At 38.9% G+C, this 23,425-nt stretch overlaps 1 long non-coding RNA gene across 2 annotated transcripts in view; it reads right to left on the bottom strand.

Annotated features, from left to right (window-relative positions):
• Positions 1 to 1,902: 1,902 nt before the first annotated feature.
• LOC119143827 overlaps positions 1,903 to 23,425 on the bottom strand; it is a 29,760-nt gene continuing 8,237 nt past the window's right edge. Inside the window, exons 4-5 of one of the 2 annotated variants that reach the window (XR_005102839.1) lie at positions 21,459 to 21,853; positions 1,903 to 2,280 (exon numbers count right to left, since the gene is read on the bottom strand). This is a non-coding gene — a long non-coding RNA (uncharacterized LOC119143827). Of the gene's footprint in view, positions 2,281 to 18,286; positions 21,854 to 23,425 lie in introns of those variants that run through there. The other variant, XR_005102838.1, reaches the window with a different exon arrangement.

Genomic DNA, 23,425 nt, shown 5'->3' with positions numbered 1-23,425 from the left:
TTTCTTGCATTCTCACATATCTGTCTCACAATTCTGTCTGTCAAATGAAACTAAGAAAAACAGTTCTACTTCATAGGCTTTAAAGGCTTTGTGAGTTAATTCAGAACTATAATAATGGTAATTGATATACATATATAGAAATATATACATTTAAATATATCTGAAATGTATATGAATAAACATACATATACAATCTACCTCTTTAGGTGTCATGGTTTACATATATTATCTTAGAAAACTTCATCCTACTTTAAATCTCAAAGACCAATACTTAGCTTAGCTTAGCTTAAGTGAAACCCAGACCTTCCTGTATTTCTCTGAAAGTGATTAAAATGCATGTAAAATATTTCCTGTTGATAAACTGTATCCAAAATGACTAAGTATTTAGGATCTAAGGTACCACAGAGAATGAGTATTTGATAACTGAGCTGACACTGTCCAAAATACATATAATATTGCAAATGAAGATCATTAGCAGCTCTGTTTTGAATCTATGCAAATTGTCTTGTATCAATGTACTGTAATGAACTACTCAGCACTGACTGTCACATAGTTCCACATATGTAACCATATTATGTCTCCCATTTTGATCCCGATCCTTTTTTGATCCCTTTATTTGGGGCTTGTGAGTCTATGTTTGGAGTAAAGGTATTGCTTGGCAGAGTCAAGGAAAAGGCACATCAAAGGAAATTCCAGTTACTTATAAGGAAGATATTCTTCACTATGAGCTTGTGTAATCTGCATCCTTGGAGATACTCAAAACTTGCCTGGAAAAGAGCCATGAGTAACCTGCTGTAACTTTAAAGCTGGCAGTGCTCTGAGAGAGGGGCTGGGCCAGATAACTTGTAGTGGTACTGTAAATATAAATTATTCTGTGAACTTATACAGGGGAAGGAAGGAATTAGGGACAAAATACATCCCCATCCTCCCTTGTTTTCACCTGCTTCAAATTCTCTTGATTCCCTTCCAGTACAAAGGCAGCTGTTTCCAGTGCAAGTGCGCAGGTAAAGGGCTTCATGCAACAGGAATGGTCCTGGCTGAGAGGTATGGCCAGGTGTAGCAGAACTTTTGCCCTCTAACAGGGTCATAGGAACCCCAACAAATAGGTCAGTAGCTTATGTTACTGCTGGCTTCCAGATTAAGCCTATGCAGATACTGTTGATAGTGGTACCCTGGCAACCCCTTGGCCCTTTGCAAGCACAATGGTTTATGGCAACAAATTGAGCTGTGAATTTTATCAGCTAGTCCTAAATAACTTTGCTATAAGAAATCTCCAACCACCCAAGAAAGACTATAGAAAGCAGTGGAGAATACAGAAATAAATGTGTATGTATATATATTTAACTATATATCTGTACCCAACTAAAGATGAAGGCTGGAGTCCACACAGGTGAGTGGACTGCCCAGACTAATGCTGGACAAAACCCTTGCCTGACCATTTGTGACAGTACTGAGCTGAAGTTTCTGTCTTGCAATACTTCTTTAAAAGCAAGAGAAAGAAAAACGCTCAGTAAAGGAAGGATGACAACTACAGCATTTGATCTGAAGACTCTGGGCTAGCAGACCTCATAGAAGATTTTAGCACTGTTCAGTTATCTCTGATTAGTCTTACAGGAGAACTGATGTGGTCACAATGGTCAGGGAGAAATAGGTACTCTAAATGTCCTTGTTCTCTGCTGCAGCATGCAGCATAGTTCATAACAGTTATAACACTCTATGTTAATGTGTACTATGTTAGTACATCCTAAATGTTAATTAATTTGAAGAAAAGAAAGAAAACAAAGAAATTGTAATCTGAGAAAATTATTTTTTTTCTAGGGGAAATACAAACAAGCAGCAGACATCTGTTTATTATTGGTTCAATGGTTCAGAATTTGCTGCTGAAGAGATGACATTAATAGAATTCCCTGAGACAAGGAAACTTACATTGTCATTGAATCCATGCGTTGTTGCAGAAAAACAGATGCGCAAACAGCTAAGGGTGAGGGAAACGGTTCTGTGACTCCAAAAAAGAAAAAAAAAATGATATTTCCAAGTCTTTAGATGTCTATTCAGAGGCTGGCCATATGTCACATTAACATGTGACTGTAACAGGTTGCTTCAATAGTGCAAAGAACCAGGTGTGCCTCCTTCCTAAGGATTTTTCTGTGTTCACTGGGTCCTGAGCATCCTCTGCCACGGTTTCTAGATTTCCTGTTCTTCATGTGGCCACAATTTATGGTGTTTCCAGGAGTAATTTGTACCAAAGATGTGTCCAGCCCACTTTGATACTCCGGTAATCTGCCAATAGATGAAGGTTTAATTCTATTAGTCACTGCAAACATTGCAGCAGTCACATGTTAGTGTTATCGCACTCATGTCTGGACCAAATAGCTGCAGCCATAAAGCCTTTACTTTTCATTGTATTTGGTCATGTCTGACATTTGCTGGTTTTTGCTTTCCCCATTGTAGCTAAGTATTACTCAAATTTAAATTAACTTTGCGGTTGGTTGGTTGTTTTATTTTTAGAATAACCACAGTAGAAATTCCTTTCCTGTTAGATGTGTTGATATGCAAAACTGATGACTATAAGGTCGTCTGCTCTTTTGAGGTCATCGGAGCCTCCAAACCAAGAAAGCAGGGGTTCAGTTCTGCAAAATGTGGGAAATGGCTCACTCCCAGATAATTTTATATTCATCACAGGAATGTTTAAAGCCTTCCCTGATGAATAAGCCCTTATATCCAGTTGTGTCACTGGATATAGCACTGATCTGCAGTCCAGGCCAGGATTCCCATCTTCAAGGAGATTAAATTTCCTCCCACAAGAGTTCAGGGACCATTGAACATTGAACATATGGACATTCCAACATTTTGGTCTTCTTTTGTTTTCCCCCATTACGAGGTGTAAACACAGGCATAAAACCCCCTAAAGTTATTTTCAAATAAAAATGTTGAAAACTGAGAGGGTTCACTGCCGCAGTGGAAATACATCAGGTTAAGGCCATTTTTAGATTCCTCACAGCAACAGCTGGACAGCCTTTAAAATAAATAAATAGAAAGTTGTCCTAAAAAGAGAATTTTAAGTATAAAATCATCACTTTGTTATCAGAGAATGGCAAATCCCACTAGCAAATGCCCAGCTTTATATTTCTTTAATAGTTAGAAGTACTGCAAAGCCTGAACTGGGTCAAACTGCTTTTAACCTGGCTGAAAAAATCTAAGGATGGGATTGTTCAATTCTATCAATTCTTCATTTCCTATTACCAGAAATCCTGTTTGGGGGTTTCAATATATGAAAGGTAAAAAGATCAGAAGGCAACACAGAAGCAGGTAAATATTGACAGATCCAAAGCACATAGCAGTGTCCTACTGAGAGTAAAAACAACTGCCTGTGCTGCTCAGGGACCAAGTCAATCCTATGGATGGGAGCTGTCAGGGTAAAACTTTGCTGTTTTCTCATTTTTTGCTGTATAAATGTGTCCCTTCTATTAGATTTCTTTATCCCTTTTAGCCTTTCTAAATGACAATTAAGTCTGCCTACCCTATCAATAGCAGGTAATTTATTTGTTTCTACAGTTTAGCCTGACCTTCATTGATTTTATTGGAGTAATTTGCTGGAAATGATTTTTTAATGTTAGATTTATTACAGAGCACTTCATTGTCCGACAAATGAAGTAAATTGTATTTTAAAAGTAGCAAAATGAAAGAACTGCTGAAATTTGAATGAGTTTTTTACAAGCTTATTAGCTCAAAAGGTCCCTTATGCATCTCTTGTATGGACCTCAGTTTGCAGACAAGAGATTTTATTCTGGGCTTGCGTATGCTAGTTTCCCTAACACACAATCCTGAACTGCACAGAAACAGACCTGGTTTCTGTGAGAAGCAGTACTGTAGGGTCACTGGCCATCCACGGTGAGGGACTGTGCCCTCCCTGCTCATCCTGACTTGTGCTGTGTGCACTCTCATTCAATTCAATGGGGCTGATACTCTGTAAGAGGAAACATGTTGAAAATGACCCTTTTAATTTGTTGACGTATTACTCTTTTTATTGTCTGTATTCCTCAGTTTTAAAACCTCTTGCTTGCTCTGTTTTAACCAGCTGCAGTTGGGAGTAGGATCTGTGACTTGCTCACCTTTCAGATCTGTTTTCTGTAGTGGTTCAATTGCTCTGCATAGAGACACTGCAAACTGTCCTGGACAACAGTAAGTTGTGAATGACCACTTCTACGTCTCAGCATAGCTTTAGGTCAGGTTCTTACCTGAGTATGACAGAGACATAAGTTTCCACTGCATTCAGATTAAAACAACAGGATTTGTTATGTTGTGTGTACTTAATCTTTCAAGCCTTTTTGTGCACACAAAGTGTTGCCACACTATTCTATACCAAGTAAAGTTCATTTTCAGAAGCTTCCTCTGAGGCACTGGATCTCTGTGCTGTCTCAATAAGGGCTCTGCCTTCAAGGCATGATTGCAGCCTTGCAGGATGATGAGCAATACTGGCATATCCTGCACTCCTGCATAACACCTTCCTCCCACTATCATCATTGCATTGTGGAGCTAACATATAACATTTTCTGCCACCGTGGTGTTCATGCCACTTGAGTAAAATTGGTGTACACACAGTTTTTATCTGCTCTTTCTACTTAAATTGCAAGATCTTCAGCACATGGATTATCTGCTATTTTCTATCTGTGAATGCTTAAAACACTGGACACACTTAGAAAGTGAAGGAACACCTCTCACTTTTTTTGTGCGCACCCTACCATAATACATGATCAACAACAGGAATAACATTAATAACAATAATAATACAGTAAGAAAAACTGCAATTATAATGGCTTGCATGAACAGGAAAGGCATCCCTTTGCTAAATTTACACGGTTTTGTTTGTTTGTAAGTTCACATTTTTTCAGGGCAGATGGCAAAAGTTAGAGTTGTAAAAGCTGTATTTAGACACCTAAATAAAATGTTATGACTGTCAAAGTCACCATTCATGTTAAGAGAACCCACTGTTCAGATGCCACTTAGTCAGGGTCCTGAGTGCCCTAACCACTAATTTTTCTGCAATGGCCAAAGATGCCATTAACAGTTTAAATGGCTCTTTAGGCAGGTGCCTCTGAGACCCTTATGTGGCACTTCAGAAGCGGGATTCCTCTATGTACCATACTACACCTTCTTTGTTCACCTGTCTCTGAAGCCAGTGTAATTCCCCTCAAATGAGAAACCGATGGCCAATCATTTTACAGAAAGAAATCAAATCAAATGGGTTGCAACTGAGGGAAATGCTGTGCTAGTGAGAGCTGGTGTTTCTCTGTGCTTCTACAAAGGAGTGCATGAAAAATTAAATCTTGGGTTTCAATTGAGAATAAGGGATTCAGGTCTCTGCTGTTCTCTATCTGAGCAAGGACTGTGAAACAGCATCCCAACTGAATGTGTTAATCATTGGAGTGACAAAAGTGTTCCTAATCTAGGAAAGGAAAACCAGCTGGTTTTTTTGGATGTCTTGGTGCTCTGGGCATGCATGCCTCAGTTTAAGTGACTGATCTCCATGTGCTCCTTTGCACTTCTCCCCAAGATAGATTGGACATCTTTCTACTTACGTGTCTTCAGAGGATCCTTGGTGTGAGTACCTAACTGCCCGTGTGCCTCCTACCTGGCTGCCTGACCCATAAAGCTCAACTTATTTCCAACAGCCTGGTCTGCTGGTCTATTGGTCTATCTAGAAGCAACATGCGCTCAGTACTTTTGAAAATAAAGTGACTAAAATGTTAAGTCTGACTTTAGTATAACTTTTGGCACCTAGATCTGAATGGTTTTAGGTTTTGTGGGTATTCGTAGGCAAGTCATACCAAAAACCCCACAACCGTATGAGGAATAGCTGTGCAATAGGCAGTCTCTTTTGTTATTTAAACAGCATTTGAAGTAACTTCCACAAAATATATGCCAGTGGTCTCACTTTATTTCATACTGTGTATTTTTTGAAGATTACACCAGCATGTGAAGCAAAACTTAAAAATACAAACCCATGAAAATGTTTGAATACAAAACCTAGAGTGCTTTCCTTTTAAATTTCCTAGCTTGTTTCTTGTCTCTGTTTCTGCCATCATTATTGATATAAGGAATCCATCAACATATTTTTATGGATGATTAAGAAAGGCTGACCTTTCCTTTGCAGGTACAAATAGGTAGTTATTCAGAGGCTGTAAATGAATGACAAGATAATTCTATCCATTTAATATTGAAGTGATGTTGATAGTATCATTCTTCTCATGTTTGAAACGGGAAAGTACAGAGACCTTTCTCCCTCACTCTGTTCTGCTTTATGTGATGGATTTTCTCTCTGACTAATCGCTGTCACATTAACCTGCACTATTTCATCCTTCAGAGCTGTCAAGATAATGACGATAATCGAAGTGGCTCATTGTAGGTAAAGGAAATTATATGAGCAAAGTAATATCATAAAACAGTGTTTAAATATTTTAATTTCATTTGTCAGGGCTGCCCCAACACTTCATTACACATATAACCATCTCTCATCAGTAGAATTAGTGCATTATTCATTACTGTTAATTATTTTCACATAATGGCTGCCCTGATATATTTAACCTCCACATTATATCTCAGATAATGGGCCTGTAAAATTGAATTGTGTGAAGAGCGGAGTTCTAAAGCTCATTTGCAGAACATCAAAGAACAAAGAAGAGGAAAAGAATTCTAAATGGGACATTTCACCCAGCTGGGGCCAAACATTTGTTTCTGTCTGATTTGCATACAGAAAATAGGTGGTTCAGAAGTGGTTTAACATTGTACATGCTGTCTGCTCCTATTACATAGCCAATTAGAATTTGTTAATGTCCCGAGTGTTTGCGACAACTTACCAGCCAATCTATTGTCTGAATGGCAGTGAGCTGGAAAGTTAACAGAAGAAAGTAGACCTTTATGAAGGACAGACCATGGAATCATATGGCATATTAAGATGTCACCTGTGGTTAATACTTCTTTTGACAAACGTCTGTGTTGTAGAAATAAATTAACAAAACCTGCTGCTCAGGACTGAGAAGATCCAAGTCTGTGAAATTCCAGTAGCGCTCTATTAATTACTTGGGTTTCCCTGGACCAAATTTTCTGATGCTGTCTGTCATGTAGGATGTGAAAATGGTCAAGGAGGAGAATGCAGCATCCTGAACAAGACACTGTGTACAGCAAGCTGTGTCAGTGGACCTGGTGGACTCAATCCCACCAAGCACATAAATAATGCATAGTCACCCATCTATCTCCAGTGGTGATTTGCTGTGCTGGGGCTGATGTATTTGCACTGATATTTCAGAGGATAGGAAATGTGAGACTTCTTCTCTCTGCTTCGCCAGGTGTTTTGAATATGTACCCCAATAAAACAAAGTCAGTAAAGGTATGGGACTTTGGCATGATTTAGCTTTTGAGGAACCAGCTGAATTACTAGAAATAACTTCAGCTCTAAGTAGCAGTTCAAAGTCCACTGTATGGACCACTCCAACAGCATGGATTTAACTGAATAGACACATATTTTTTTTCCATTTGGAGGCTTATCCATTATTTACAGATTTCAGTGGACCTGAAAAGACATTGAAATAAAACACTTAACGGAAAGAACATTTATCAACAGTTCAACATGTTATAAGGACTACAGCCAGGTCAGTAAAAACCAGACTTTTTAAACAGATGTGGAAATTTTCTTAAAACTTTAGTCTTGGAGTGTTCTCTGTAAGGTCCCCCGTAGCTATATGAAACATTTTCTACTTTTGTCAAAATTTCATAGAACAGCTTTTCTGATATTCACACACAATATATATCTTTGTTCTGTTTCACATCTACAGTACATTTTATGGATATTTTAAAAAAATGCTTCAGACCTTTCTCTCAACTATTCTGTAGGAATAACTTCTGGCTGATGATGGGACTATGAGCTCAGAGATGACTCAGCCAATCAGAAGTCAAAAAATGTTTAATGAGTAGCAACACAATTCACTCGAGGTCATTAACATACTTTAGTCTTATTGGCTAAAAAGTCATATTTCAGAGGAATGATAAATGTCTTTTTGCTAAGTGGCAGTAGGTTTTTGGCCATATCATTAAATATTTATACAACATATACATAAATCTTCCTTCACTTGGCATCATCTGGGATTCATTTGGAAGAGACCCATTTATTTCACTTTGTAATGTTTTAAGTTTGTTGCAGGCTTCAGCCTCAGCATCCAAAGTCTAGATATAAAGTAGTTAGAAAGAAAAGGAAAACCCCATTTGCATGGGCCCGGTTTAGAAAGAGAAGTCTTCTCTCCTTAATCTTTCCATTTTCAGAGTATATTTTTCATGCATTACAGTAATTTATATGTTATAGAAGCTATGTGAACAAAACCTGATTATGGTCTCTGCTTTCTAAACCATTTTTATTTCATAGGATATTTTCAGGGTGCCATGGAATATGGATTAAAAGAAACACCAGAGAAACCACTAAATGAGCGAAGTAATTTCTCCATATCTAAACAGATTATATGGACTTTTGTCCAAGACATGAGGCATACTTGGGTTTCTCACAGGCATTCATTTGGGTACTCCCAAATAAGAATAGACTGATAGGAGTAGTCTGTCTTTCTACTCCTGCCCTGTCAGAAATTTTTCTTTCCTGAAGCAGCTACTACTAGGTGGTTAAATGTGTCTTTTATCTGAATTTCACTCCAAGAAAAATCTCAGTTTCAAAGCCCTCTACTCAGATTAACTTTTCTCCGTGTTCCCTGTATGCTGTATTGATGAGACAAATACTTAAGTCTTGACAGAAATGCAACTCTGTGATAGGAGAACCCTGCTGTACTATGCTATTTATCTTTTGACTGGAAAAAACCCCTAAGGGGTGGATGACAAAATCCAAGGAAATCCTTAAAAAGGGGAAGATGCCTCAAGAAATATACAGGTCAACAGAACTAAAATAACCTGTGATTTTTGTCTACAATGTCTTTGTATCCTGGATACCCATCACGTACCAGCTTCTTCTCAGTAGTATAGCGGAGCACAAGTAAGAGACTGAGCTTTTCCTCTATAGCAAAATGAATGTAAAGCCAAGGATGAAAAATGATGGCATCAAGAGTGCTCTTTAGGCTTGCTGATATGCTATAAATGATTAGTTGCAAGAAGGGCCAGGTCTGCTGGTTGTTGAGGTGTGTTGCATAAAGCCCAGTGGTCTCAATGTTTTTAGAAGTGAGATAATCTTTTTCTCTGGAGGTGGAGTTATTAGGAAATTTTGCATTGTTGAAAGCAATACACAAGTGTGACACATCACAATTGCTAGCAAAAGTTAATCTTACAATAATATTTTTCCTATCATACATATTGATGTATATGCACACACATACACACACAAAAAAAAAAAAAACCCAAGGTTGCTGGTTTTGTTATATTGTGTTGAAATTTAGATACTAATTGAGAAGAAAGAAGTGTGACTGGGATGTAAAGGGTACAGGATTTCAGTTGTTGCCTGGGGAATATTTCCTTCCAGTTAATGCTGCTGAAGGATGGCTATCTGTTTTGAAATCTGTGCTTCCAAAGTCAAGGATTACAAGGTCATATTAGACACTAAGGAAGACACTCTACTGTGTTTCAACTCCATAACTATTAGCTTTTACATGTTGGCAGTCTCAGATAGGATTCTTGTTATAACGTAAGCTAACATTATTTCAGAACTATACTTTGCCTAAGACATGCTGTTTGCAAGAAAGATCCACAGTTTTACAAGGGACTATCACTTTGAATGTAGTTAAGTGTGCTAAATATTTTGAAAGTATAAATCAGCTCTTTCAGAATAATGAGTATATGCAAATATGTTATGCACCAGAAAAGAACTATTGTATAGACTTCTACTACTACTTGGATAAATTATGTCCTTTGAATATTTACAGAATACTGCAAAACTTTTTGTAAAGGGTTTCTAAGAAGCAGGTGCCAGTGTACATTTAAAAGCAAGGACTAGAATTGCATTTGAGTGGTGATGATATGTGTCACCTCATGTAGTGGAGATTTTTTAACTAGTTTTGAGTAGAATACAATTTTTCTGAGATGGACATCAGAATTTTTGCATAAAGTCCTAGATACTCCTTCCAGTGTCTGTCTATACATATGTCTGTCCAATCTTTTTGTCATCACTACAAGATATTTTTGCAAATTCCTCTTTTTCTGTGATGGATTAGTGAGTTATAAAAATATATGTGTGGAACAATTGAATGCATAGATTTTGTAGTTGGCTATACTATATATGGCATACTATTAATGAAACGACCCAGAAGAAGGGTCTGAACATAGGAAATAGTTGTGTTAGAGATGGATATCTCGAGGCCCTGTGGCCCTATGGCAACAGCATTCTGCTGCTAGAGGCTAAATCCTCCTCTTCACATTGCACACTCAGCAGGTAAAATGCATAAGCAGCACTGAGAGAAGGTATAATGATCCTCAAATACATCCAAGAAAGTGAACAACAGAGTCAGGCTCCCTCCAGATGTTTGTCTCTTCTATACCCCTACTTACACAGGACCTCAGCTACCACACGAAGAGTTCACAGCAGATCCCACAGGTGGCCTGCCCTGTTCTCAAGCTGTTCATCTCACTGAGGCCCCACCAAGCCATGGTCTGCAGCTTTGAACCTTTTCCTGAGTAAGTCCTATCATCATGTGTCAATCATGCAAAAGAAAGGCAGCACAATGAGTATGGTTTAGCTTCCTGAGTATTATGCAAAGAAAAGATCCAGAATTAATTACTCTATTTCCAGAGGGGGACAGGAGTCTGGATATAGTCTAAACTGGACCCAGAGTGCAGAACTCTCCCAGTCTATTCAACATAGCAGGAATGGAGCCGCAGGTGCTCTGCACTCCCAGGCTGTGTGTGATCTACGTTAGCTGTTTCTGTTAGTCAGTTTCAGCATAGTGAAGACCATACTTATTACAGATCTTTCAAAATCCAGTTGAAAGAAACCTATCACTCCTATCTCTTCTAAACAAAGACTTTCAGAACAGAAAAATCGTAGAGAATTTTGTATCAGATGCCTTGAAAACCACATAGAAAAAAAAGGAATCTTCAGGGGATGGCTCTGCTTTGTAACCTGAGAAAACCTAAAGAGGTCTAGAGCCACTAGTGAATGTGCAACCTCTAAATGTCATCTGGAACTCAAAAAAATCTTTTAACTATCATTTAAAGGGCCTGGTAGAAACATTTTAAAATTATATTTCTATTTTATTTTTCTCCAAGAAAAGCTTTAGCAATTCTATTATCTTCCCACGTTTCAATTGCAAATTTAGGTAAGGAACAAATTACCTCACTGAGGCACGTTAATTCAGATTGCATATAGCTCTCAGATTGTTTTAAACAATAAGGTTTATATAATCCAAGATAAGGAGTGTACTGTGTATTCCTGAGGTACACGTACATCCTTCCTGTTACATGCACATCCTACTAACTGTCCAGACAAAAGATGTCCTAAGGCTACCACTTCAGACAGTGAAGTACTTGCTGACAGCTCTGGGCTTTAAGACAAATTAAAATAAGCCAATTTTTCAGTCTCTAGGTCTAATAAGGCTTCTGGCTTTCAGTTCTGTCAATGACTATGAGTAAAGTTCCCTGACAAGAGAGAAGACAGGGTGTTTAGTTTTCTGATGAGGGTGATTTTAAGGTAAAGACCGATTCTGCAATTCTTATTTCAGCTCTCATCAGTGAGAATCTCCTATCATTAGAAAAGCAGGAACAAACGTTTTCAAGTCCTACTGCTCCATTCTGACTGTTCAACTCCCTTTTCACTACTGCTCTGTGGGCTGAGTGTTATTTGAGGGTGTGATGAGCACCTAAATATATATATAACGTAGCTCTTGGATCTCTCAGAGTTTAATTTGGTGACATCTATGTGTAGTTGTATTTATCACATACAAATTTCATACGTATTCCTTTACACTGTGTCTGTTTTGTTCAGAGCTTCAAAATATTACTTCAAGTTCGTGTTCTTCCAGCGATGCACATCCTCATGCCCTCAGCCACTCACACATTCACTCCTGAATGCTTCCATTTTAGAAGTTGTAGGCTGCTAAGTCATCAAACCAAAGAACCCTGTAAGCAACTGGGACAAAACTACACTTGAAGTCTGGAAAAGTAATTGAGAAAAAGATTAGATTTTTCTTTTGGTGCCAGAGCTGTTTACATTATTTTTTTATATTACTGAAAATTTGCATATAACTTGTAACAGAACTTAAGATGGAATTTGCTCCTCATTTTTTAATGCCCTGAAAAGCACAGAAACTAAATTTAGACTTTGCACAACAGATAGAAAACTTATTTTTTAGGATAAAGAATAAAATTTCCAATGAGGACATAATGCAACCATTTAATGATGTACATAGTACAGTAGATCAAAGATCAAGTCTTAATTTAGAAGTCTAAGTTGGTGAATGGCTTGTTATGATATTTCAAATTAATAATGAAAAAAAAACCAACAAAGAAATGAGAAGGTGCTCATGAGAAATGAAAAATTATCACCTGCAGAAGCTTGTTATTGTCTATGAGGAAGAAAGAAAAAGTGCATAAAAATGTAGAGCTAATTTTTATGGAAAATATTAAAACTATGTTCATTGATAATTTTCAAATCATTACCTGCCAAATTGTGAGGTTAATTCTTTCCTTGGTACAGATGCTTAAAATACAGATAGTGATCGAGTATGTGTGTGTGTGTGTGTGTCATGGCTGGTATGAACAAATTATCGAAGGTAGTCAATAAATTCCTAGAGTCATCTTTAAAATACAATGGAATAACAAGGTTTGCAAATATTTGGTTAGATTTTTTTCCCCTAAAAGTACCTTTCCAGATTTTCAGGTTTCATTTCATGTATGGGATCCAATGAGAAACCATGTGGCTTATTTTCACATTAGTGAAGGTCCCCTTTCTACAAACAGTGCTGGCCAACATAGAGGGCAGGCAATGATCACCCATCCTCTGACAGATTAAAGGCATGTCTATATTGTTATTTTAGGCTGGATTGCCAGTGCGTTTATGGAGCAAATTTTCCAGTCATTCCCACGTATCATGCTTTGGTTCACTTTGCCAAAAAATCTCAGAGAACGTGAACTGGGTTCTTCTTGGATGAAACAAACCTGAAGTTTTGAAAGCGGTCTGAGATAACCCTTGAAACATGCAGTATGGATGTCAAGGTCTCAGTGATGTTTCATCCTACAAACCTGTTCCTGTAGTTCTTGCTAAACAGAGGGAGCAGAAGCCAATTTGCACTATAGATCTGTGCCATGAAGATTTAGATTTGCACGTAGACCAAATGGGAAACCTCATGCAAAATGAAGTTAGATAATTGTGGTGAAAATGTAGCTGAAGAATTTAGAATGCAATGTAAAAGACAAAAAGCTTCGCCTTTCTTTTGTAACTAACTGAAAAAGGGAATGCTTTTATGGTAACTTTAATCAGTGTTTTCCTATCTTCACTGGCTATGGCTCTATATTCTGTACAGCTTTCTTGATTCCTGAAAACTCTTCCCTGATATCATCTTTTTTGATTCTCCACCAGCTTCTGTACAAAGGGTAAGGTCTCACCCTTAGATGTTTCCTTATGCTCGCTCATCCAGTAACAAACTGGTGCACACTTCTAAACATCCATGAGAAAAATTATTTGTCTATTTCTTTCTTGCTATATAACTGTTTTTTTAGTAATTTAAAATGTTTGTGGTTGTAATACAAACACATAACGTATGATTTTAAATTGGTTTTACAGACAGCAGATTGGATTTAAAGAATTCTGCAAAATTTGCTGAGGAAAACCAAACCAAGAGGATAATTTTTACAAGTTAATGTTCTGTCAGAAAATCCATACATTTTTGTGTTCAGGATCCTGTCCCTGGTATAGAACTTTATGAGGAGAAAAATCTTCCCATCAACTCTACCCGCTGTAGAGAGATCCTGGTTTGGGAACTACTCATATGCAGAAAAGCATCAAGATAATTTCACATCTGCAAAAATTAAGACTGTATTTATATACCTGATTTGTTGTTAGTGATCTCATTTAATAGGGTTAGGTCTTCAAGTCAGACAAGCTGTATTACAATATGTTCCTAATAGCTCCATACATTTATGGAGCTTCATAAGTTGTTTTTAAGTAAAGCAGGCCTGAATAATTCAAGCATTGCCATGAACATTAATGTTGGCAAGATCAGTAAAAGCATCTCTCTTTAACAAAGTGTCAGTGGAAACCAAATTTGTTGCAAATTTCGTTGATCTGAGAATAAAAGAAAAATGAATTGCAGATGTTTAGCAGATGTGTCTCTCATATAAGGTGCAGCAAGAGTAAGTTCCTCTTTGAAGTATGGTAGCAGTCCAGCAATAATCCCTCACTTCAGCCTATATAGGCTTGAATTCGTATGAAAATCATCTTTGTGAGTGTGAGAAGAGGGTATAATTCTAAATTTAAATATATCCTCTATTTATAATCTCCCTTGTTTCATTGGTCCCATAGGCACTGCATAGTGATTTATTTTCGTTACAGTTTTTTGACCTAAGAATAACCTCTGTTGTAAATCATAGCCTCTGTGGGTATATGGATGCCAAGGAAGCTTGGCTTGCACAAAGTCATACATTGATGAGTGACAGGAACAAAACTCTTCTTGTCTATCATGTGCTTTAAAAAGCATTAAATAATGCCTCTTTTAATGTCGAGTTACATCACATGGAGGTCAGCGATGTAGCCAGGTATATTGTCTACAGTTCAAGCCAAGTCTATAAGCAAGTATTTAGAGAAGCAGACATCCTTAAAGAGATGCTTGAGTTACCTGCATGGTCAAAGAAGCACATGCTTTCGAAGCCCTCATAGGGAGATCCTGTCTGCACATGACAGCTGTCTAAACACCAGTACGCAGCCACCACCAGTACCACAAGCTGCATAGTGGCAAACACTTTAGTAGGTTCCTCTACTGGCCAGATTTTCTTGACAGCTTAAAAACAAGTCATTGGATTCGTAGCATACAGAGAACTATCATTTCCTCACCTCATGCATACAACTAGAGATTAATATTCTCTGACAAGAGAAGTACCAGCAAACTGCTTTCCCTACCCTCCTGCCCTGCGCCTCACACCCCTTATTGCTATTAACAATATTAGACGTGCTCTAGGTGGCTCTTACAGGAGTAATATCAGAGAAAATGAATGCAAAACGTTTTATTTTCCTGAACAACTTCATTTTGGAATTGATTCCTTTGGTGTAAGAAGTCTGCACTTGCTGAATTGTCTTATGTCTTCCAGCTGATGGAGCCACAGGAAGAAGCTAAAATTTGTAGGGCTTTAATTGAATTACAAATTTTAATGTGAGGATATTACGTGTGGTTTTTCTCTTTTTTTCAGAAGGAGACACACTGACTATGGTATGCTGCATGGTGAAGGAAAAGAAGTTGTTTCTAGCTCAGTTTTGTGTGAGTGTATGGAGAGCTTTGTTTTTCATTCTTTGACAAGAGCTTCTATTTCAGCAGGTAGCCATTAGTTCAGTGCTTTTAGGCTTAAATTCAATATTTTACATGGTAATTGTGACTAGAAGCAGCTATTTTATTAAAAAACCTGAGTACTAATAAAACCAGTGTTGTTTTCTGAAAGATTTGATACTAAAAATTTGATAAAGAGATTCATTCTAAAAATGTCCTGATCAGCCTCTGATACATAGAGCATTTAATAGGTAAAATGTTCCTATTTGTCCACATGCAAATACATCAGTCAATTCCAAATGGATAATCTTGCCTCAGAAGCCATCAAAGATTTTGGCTCTGATCCGGGAAATCCTTCCACTCACCCTGTTTCCTTCACCTATAATGTCATGTTCCCTGTTAAACTTTTCCCTACTTGTTAGTCATTGCTGACAGCAACATTGGTGGTAGACAAAACTCCTGAGTTTGTTGCCACAGCATGCTTCGCTGTTCTGCTGCTAGACATTTAACATAACCCATACAACCCCTTCTCCATGTGTGGGATGTCCGGCATGTGCAACATGCACTGTGCTGTGCCATTCCCCATTGCAATGTTGAGTTGGAAGTGCCCTCAGGGTTTCTCTGATTAATCCACTTCTGGCTAGGTCTCTTGCTTTATTGACATGGCATCACCATGCCAATAAAGCTACATATGGCCCCTTGTGGTGTCTTTCTACAAAATGTAGAATAGACTAGACTAGAGTGTTCAGTCAGAAGGGACCTACAGTGAGCATCTAGTCCAACTGCCTGACCATTGCAGGGCTGACCAAAAATTAAAACATATTATTAGGAGCATTGCCCAAATACCTCTTAAACAGTGACAGTCTTGTGGCATCGACTGCCTCTCTAGGAAGCCTGTTCCAGTGTTTGACCACCGTGTTGGTAAAGAGATGCTTCCGAATGTCCAGTCTGAACCTCCTCTGGTGCAGCTTTGAACCATTCCCATGCATCCTAGATACCCAGGAGAAGAGCTCAGCACCTCCCTCCCCACTCCCCCTCCTCAGGAAGCTGCAGAGAGCAATGAGGTCGCCCCTGGGCCTCCTTTTCTCCAAACTATACAAGCCCAAAGCCCTTAGCCACTCGCCATGGGACATGTCTTTCAGCCCTTCACCAGCTTTGTTGCTCTCCTCTGGATGCTTTTAAGGACTTTCACATCCTTCTTATATTGTGGGGTCCAGAAATGCACACAGCACGCCAGGTGAGGCTGCACCAGCACTGAATACAGCAGGATAATCACCCCTCTGACTGGCTGGTTGTGCTGTGTTTGATGCAGCCCAGGATGTGGTTTGCCCCCTTGGCTGCCAGGGCACACTGCTGACTCACACTGAGCCTGCTGTCGACCAGCACCCCCAGACCCCTTTCTTCAGCTACCTCTCCCCCAGTTTATACTTGTACCCAGCGTTACTCCACCCTAGGTGCAGAATTTGGCATGTCAACTTGTTGAATTTCATCCCATTAACCATTACCCTATGTTCCAATCTATCTAGATCCCTCTGCAAGGCCTCCTGTTGCTCAAAAGAGTCAACAGCACCTCCCAGTCTGAGATAATCAGCAAGTTTACTAGGGGTGCATTCAACTCCTGCATCCAGATCATTGATAAATATATTAAACAGGACCAGCCCTAAAATTGAACCCTGAGGAACGCTGCTGGTGACCAGTCACCAGCCAGATGTAGCCCCATTCACTGCAACCCTTTGAGCTCTGCCCTTCAGCCAGTACTTCACCCAGCACACCATAAACCCACTCATCCCACAGCTTGACAACCTGGCCAGAAGAATACTGTGAGGGACAGTATCAAAGCCTTAATAAAATCCAGAACAACTACATCCACCGCCATCCCTTCACCCACTAGGTGGGTGACCTTATCATAGAAGGGTATCAAAGTAGTTGAACAGGCTTTTCCTTTTGTGAACCCGTGTTGACTATGCCTGGTAATTGCCTTATTCTTTAAATGCTTTTCAGTAGTACCCAGTAAAATCTCCGTAATTTTTTCCAGGAACTGAAGTTACGCTAGTAGGTCTGTAGTTCCCTGGGTCTTCCTTCATGCCCTTTGTGTAGGTTGGAATAACATTGGCTAGCTTCCAGTCAGCAGGGACCTGCCCAGACTCTGAAGGTCTTTGGTGGATGATTGAGAAGGGTCCTACCGTAATATCCACTAGTTCCTTCAGCACTTTGGGATGAATCCCATCAGGCCCCATGGACCTGTGAATATTCAGCTGATACAGCTGGTCCTTTCCAATTTCAGTGTCCAGAAATGGAAAGTCACTGCTCTCACACTTGTGGTCATACTGACCAAGCTCGGTGTGATTTGATCAACCAGCCCCCATTTATTTATAGTCTGATGCCGTTTGTGTCCCTTGTCAGTCACCACACAGCCACAGCTAACCACCTGAGCAGCGTACCCCAACTCCCACCTTGCTGCAAAAGCAGACCTACTCTGCTACACTGGTTTCAAAGAAGCTCTAGCAATACCAAAAGCCATATGCAGAACCATATAGGCCAAGAAAGGCTGAACAGATTAGTTTTTATTTGAATGCAGAATTCCCCATAGAAACTTGCTACCCCATTGCACCCATTGCTCCACATCCACTTTCTCCTCCTCTCTGAGTTGCAACAATTAACTAACACAGTTGTCCTTGTAGCATACCCTGATTAGTCTGGTCCATGAACATGAAGAAACACTGTACAGATACTTTGTACATGAAAGTACATGTACAATGTATGGTGCATTTGTATGTATGTGCATACATGTATGTACATACATACATACATGTATGTACCATTACAAATGTATGGTACATGTACAGAAAGTACATGTACAAATGGGTACAAATGGGGTGCTACCCCCATCGCACCCGTTGCTCCACATCCACTTTCTTCTCCTCTCTGAGCTGCAACAAGTAAGTAACTCAGTTATCCTTGTAGCATGCCCTGATTAGTCTGGTCCATGAACATGAAAGATACCACTGTACAGGATTGTTGATTGCCCTGTGGGAACAGGGAGCATGGCACATGCTTGGGTCCATGTCCCACAACACAAACATCTCTCAGCCCTGGCACCTGCTGATTTCTGCCATGTTCTGGTAGAAAATTGGCTCAAGCTCCTGCAGGTCAACAGGCTAGCTGGGAAGGTCCCGCTCCTGGGCTGTGAGTGATATTTCTTTGGTGGAGTGCTGCCTTCTGAGAAAGAGTTTCTCTTTGCTTTCTCCTCTCTCTTCTCTGTGGCGCGAACAGGCAAGCCAATTCAGGTTGAAGGCGACAAATTGTACATGTAGGATTGGCACTAGTCTCACACTGACCTAACTGGCTGCGCTGTGTGGCTATTTTGTGTGTGGGTGGACATTGATGCTGGCTCCCCAAGGGGTGCCCAGCAGAGTGGTGCTTCCAGATCAGAACTCCCCCTGCCTGCTGTATAGTCATTCCTCTTCCTACAAAGGATTTTGCAGTTATCTCAGACTTCAACCTCATCTTCCCTTCTGGGAGGACTGAGCTTGGGCTCGAGAAAGTACAAAATGATTCCTGTCTAAGTTATCTGGCTTAACTATTGCAAGTAAATGTCACCATTGAAAAGGATACCACCATGCTGAGGTGAGAATTTGGACTTCAGAATAATCTGAGCATTACTTCCCTGGTGCTTGGAGTTGTTTGGAATCAAAGACTTCCAGAACAAAGAGATGATTTTGGGCCATATTCAGCACTTTGGAATAAAATGTGCAATACTGGTATGTGCCTTGCCTCGAGATGCAGTGCGGTACTGAAGAGAATGTATGGCTTTCTTAAAGTCACCCTGCCATGCACCACAGAGAACAGACAGGCACCCCGAAGTTTCTTTCCAAGAGTGGCTTCTCTGGAAGAAAACATTGAAGGTACTGGAGCTAAAAAAAGTAGATTAAGTCTCCCCAGAAAATAAAATCTATGTATTTGGGAAGAAAGAACAAATCCCACTTCTCCATCACAACTTTTACCATTTATTTGTATGTGGTATACATATGATATATGAATATGTAAAAGCATATTTGTATTTTTATTTATATATGGGTGTATGCATATGGTAAAAGTCGTGATAGTGAAGTGGGATTTATTCTTTCTTGCCAAATAGACAGAGATAAGATATAGGTAAAATAAAATACTTCTAAAATATTTGCTGATTGGAAAGAAGGAGAAGGAGAAATAATACATCTTCTATATATGCTTGATAATACTGGGAAGTACTCAGATTGGAGTGATAGGGGCTGTATAAGTGACACCAATGAATAAATTATACTTACACATAAAATGATGGGAATTTGGAATACATTGTTAAAGTAGTTTGGGAAATCACTGAACAATTTGTGTGAGTTGCTTTGCGTTCTGCCACTGGAGCCATCTGTCTGTTGAATGGCAGCTTTTCTGGTAAACATAAACTATGTTGCTAGTGCAAATGTATGTGCTAACAATGAAAGTAAATGTCTTCAACAGAATAGATTCTATTCCCTTTAAATTCATATCACTCGTGGCCCTATTATCATTGCAAAGCAAAAATACCTGTCACATTTCAATACTTACATGGCAGAATTCTTTATTTATGTAATTGTTAGACATCACTTGAGTCTTTCTGAACTAGTAAATGATGTCATGATTAAGATAGAATATCTTCAAATTCACAACCCGACTGAAACTTTAACTCCTTGCTGATGCATGAGTTTCATCCTGAAAAACTAAGTATGGAGATAATCCCTAATTTTGAAATATATATGATATGAAATACATATTTTGCAGGCTTATTCTATTAATTAGTCTGTTTTAACTTTTTCACTTGCCTTTAGTACTACCAATAAGAGTTCAATGCACTTAGTCAGTCCTTGAGTTCTAGGTTCTTATGGATCTGTGTAAGTAATAATACATTATTTGTAGTAAAATCAATTTGATAAATTATGTTTGATCATTGCCTTTCTACACAGCTGGTTTTAAAACGGTTTGTAATTTTACAGAGTGTGTACCTTTAATACTGAATCTTTAAAAGTGTTTTGAAAACAATTGTAACTTCATCGGTATTTCACAAACTATATTCATCTACAATTTTGTCATTATTTATTTATCCATACCGCTATGTGATCATGCACTGATAACACTGTTGTTTTCTCAGGTGAAAGACTATTACACTGATAATAAACAAGAGCAAAGAGTAAAAAAGTATAATTCTTCTAAAGAGAAAGAATTTGTATCATAGAGGAAGGCTGGCAGGTTTTCAGATGTTTTGGATATTTAAATAGTTATCTTCAATTGTCAGATCTTCTTCTGTACTGGTAAAATAATCCACTATGACCTAATATCTGATTTTTTTATATATATTATTGCCATTTGATAGGTTCCAGGTTAGCTGATAGTAATTGTTAGAAATCCCCTCTATTTGAAACCAATGCCATCATTACCTTGTTCAAAGCCTGGGTCAAGTGCATGAATTTAAGGAAAACGGTAAATGATCCTAGAGCCAAGTACTAGCACATCTGTAATGAGGGGTTACCTGCATGTCAGGGACTCAGCAGTGACTGATGCCGGGTACTGTTTGATTTCAGGGATGAACACAACATCAGACAGTGAGCCAGTATTTGTTACCTACCTGACATCAATCCCCAGTACTTCCCAAGCTGCTTTACAGCTAAAATGCTGTGTATTAAGGTTCACATTCTCAAGGGAAAATGAAGTACTCACATGCCTTTTCAAGTGTCTAAATCTAACATGGGAAAACAGTGGCAACAATGACACTCAAACCTGCTCCTAAAAGCATAGAAATCTGAAATTTCTGTAGCTGGATGCGTAAGCTTAAGTCTTGGCACCGTTATGCTGTATTGGTCCCCTTCTTTCAGCCTCTTATTTAGGTCCTTCTGGGAGTCATAAAACAAGAGCTTGCTTGCATGAAGTGCAGGAATAGGCAGCTAAGCCTCTGCCCTCTCCACACACACATACAGGAGAAGGAAATTTTTCTACCTTTTCCCCTCATAGCTTTGCCATTAGGATAGTCTAGTAGGATGCGGGCTGTCCTGTTGCAGAGGATGCTGTCGTGTCAGAAAGCAGATGAAGACGGATGTTTAGACGAGTGGTTAGGAAACTCAGGTAGAAGGCAGTACTGGTTCCCCCTCTGTGTGAAGGAGTGTTTGTTTTACACAAAGTGAAACAGCTTAACAAGAAGACTGAGAGCTTCCAGATTCAGTATAACTGTTGTTAGCTGATGAAAGCATTCTTCATGCAGGTGGGAGACATGGTTTATGGTCCCTCAGGCAGAGATGGCGGGAACTTAATGCAGTGCCGTTAATGCTCGAGTCACTCAGGAGCTGGTCCCAAAGGGTATTGAGGCATTCAAGTAACTTAGCCAAAGATAATACCTACAAGAGGAGAAAAGACACCATCAAAGACTAAGACTTTCTGGTTTTCTGACAAATGGGGTTGAAGAAGCTACTGGGTTAGAGCTCATGGATGATGGGAAATGTCAGTCTTCCTAAGTCCACAATTGTTCTGGATTTAATGCTGACCTTCTTTTATTATTTTCCCTCTTTTAAGAGATATGTTGAATTTGAGAATGTGGTTTGGACCCATCTTCATCTCTACCTTCAATTCACTGACATTTTAAATAGGTCTTAAATGTTGACTCTGAAGAAAAATTTTCTCATAGAATATATCCCAGTTCTCTGTTCTAGTCCATCTACCCTTGCTTTATTTTCCACAAAGCAGGGCCGTAAACTTGGTTAGCCTTACACTTTGTTTTCTCCAGGACCATGTTGGTTTACAGCAGGTATACCAAAACTGAAGAAGGGAACTATGGGAAACTCCAATTTGTTATTTATTTATAAACTTGACATTACATATTATGCAAAATTAAAATCTCAAGCTTGTTCTTGCCCCAGTTATTTTGAGAACAGTCTCTTCAGAGCTTTAACAGCCCTTTGCCATAGATGGCACAAATGTATGCACTTCTCAGCTGCCGAAATGTGTTCACTTTTGGCTGTGGCACTAATTCATTAATTTTATTTATCAGCTCATTCTAATAGAGGGGAATTCAGCACCTGAGCTGGTTAAGTTTCAGAGGAGGCACTGTGCAGTACTTTTTCGCATCTGAGGTATGGCTGTAACAGACATGGGAAGAAAGGATGGGGGCATGAAGCACCACGAGGCACAGGTTTGTGTTTAACTGTGCAGTCATCCTTCAATCTTACATTTATTATGGCTAAGTGTAGGGCAGCCCTAGTTCAGACATTGGCAGATGTCACCTACAGAGGAAGCAAAAAGTAAAATAAGGATGGAACTACTGGAAGAATATTTGACTCTGGCAGGAGAGTGGTTTTCCATTTTATAATTACAGGTATAAGCGCTAACCTAGCAAACTGCCATAATTTAGTTTCTACTAAATTGACCTTCCTTCTGGACTTTGCCAGAAGGCTTGATTCATTAAAGCTCATTGAGTTATTAGAGGTATTCAACTGAAAATTACTACAGGAGTACAAAATATTCATGGCAGGCTGAATCATACCTTCAAAAGTGAACCCTAGTAACTCAGAAGAGACTCAGTCCAGCTCTTCTCATCTATAAGTGTGTATGTCGGACTTCTGTGTTGGAGGGCCTAGAAATATCTTGTAAGAATTTTTGCTGTTTAATTCTGAGGATATTTTTGATGCCTAAATTATTTTCTCTTCCTACTTAAAGTAAGTTTCAACTTCAGTAGTTTACCATAAACCGAGCAGAATGTCTTGTACTTTCTTTAATCATTAGACTCAAAGATTGCTCTACAGAAATGATTCCTTTTAAGCTTTCATAAACATTTACTGTAGGATCTCACTTCTTAAAAATATCTAAGCATATCACTGCATGTGGCTCTACATTCTTATTAAATCAAGTGTGTCATCTTGTGCTACTGCCACCTCAGAGATACAGGAGACAGTGCTCTGGAATTGCCAAGGGAC

Source organism: Falco rusticolus, chromosome 2, assembly GCF_015220075.1.
Source record: "Falco rusticolus isolate bFalRus1 chromosome 2, bFalRus1.pri, whole genome shotgun sequence".
NCBI lineage: Eukaryota > Metazoa > Chordata > Aves > Falconiformes > Falconidae > Falco > Falco rusticolus.
The sequence above is the reverse complement of the archived record's forward strand: the minus strand, read 5'-3'. Positions and strand labels throughout refer to the sequence as shown.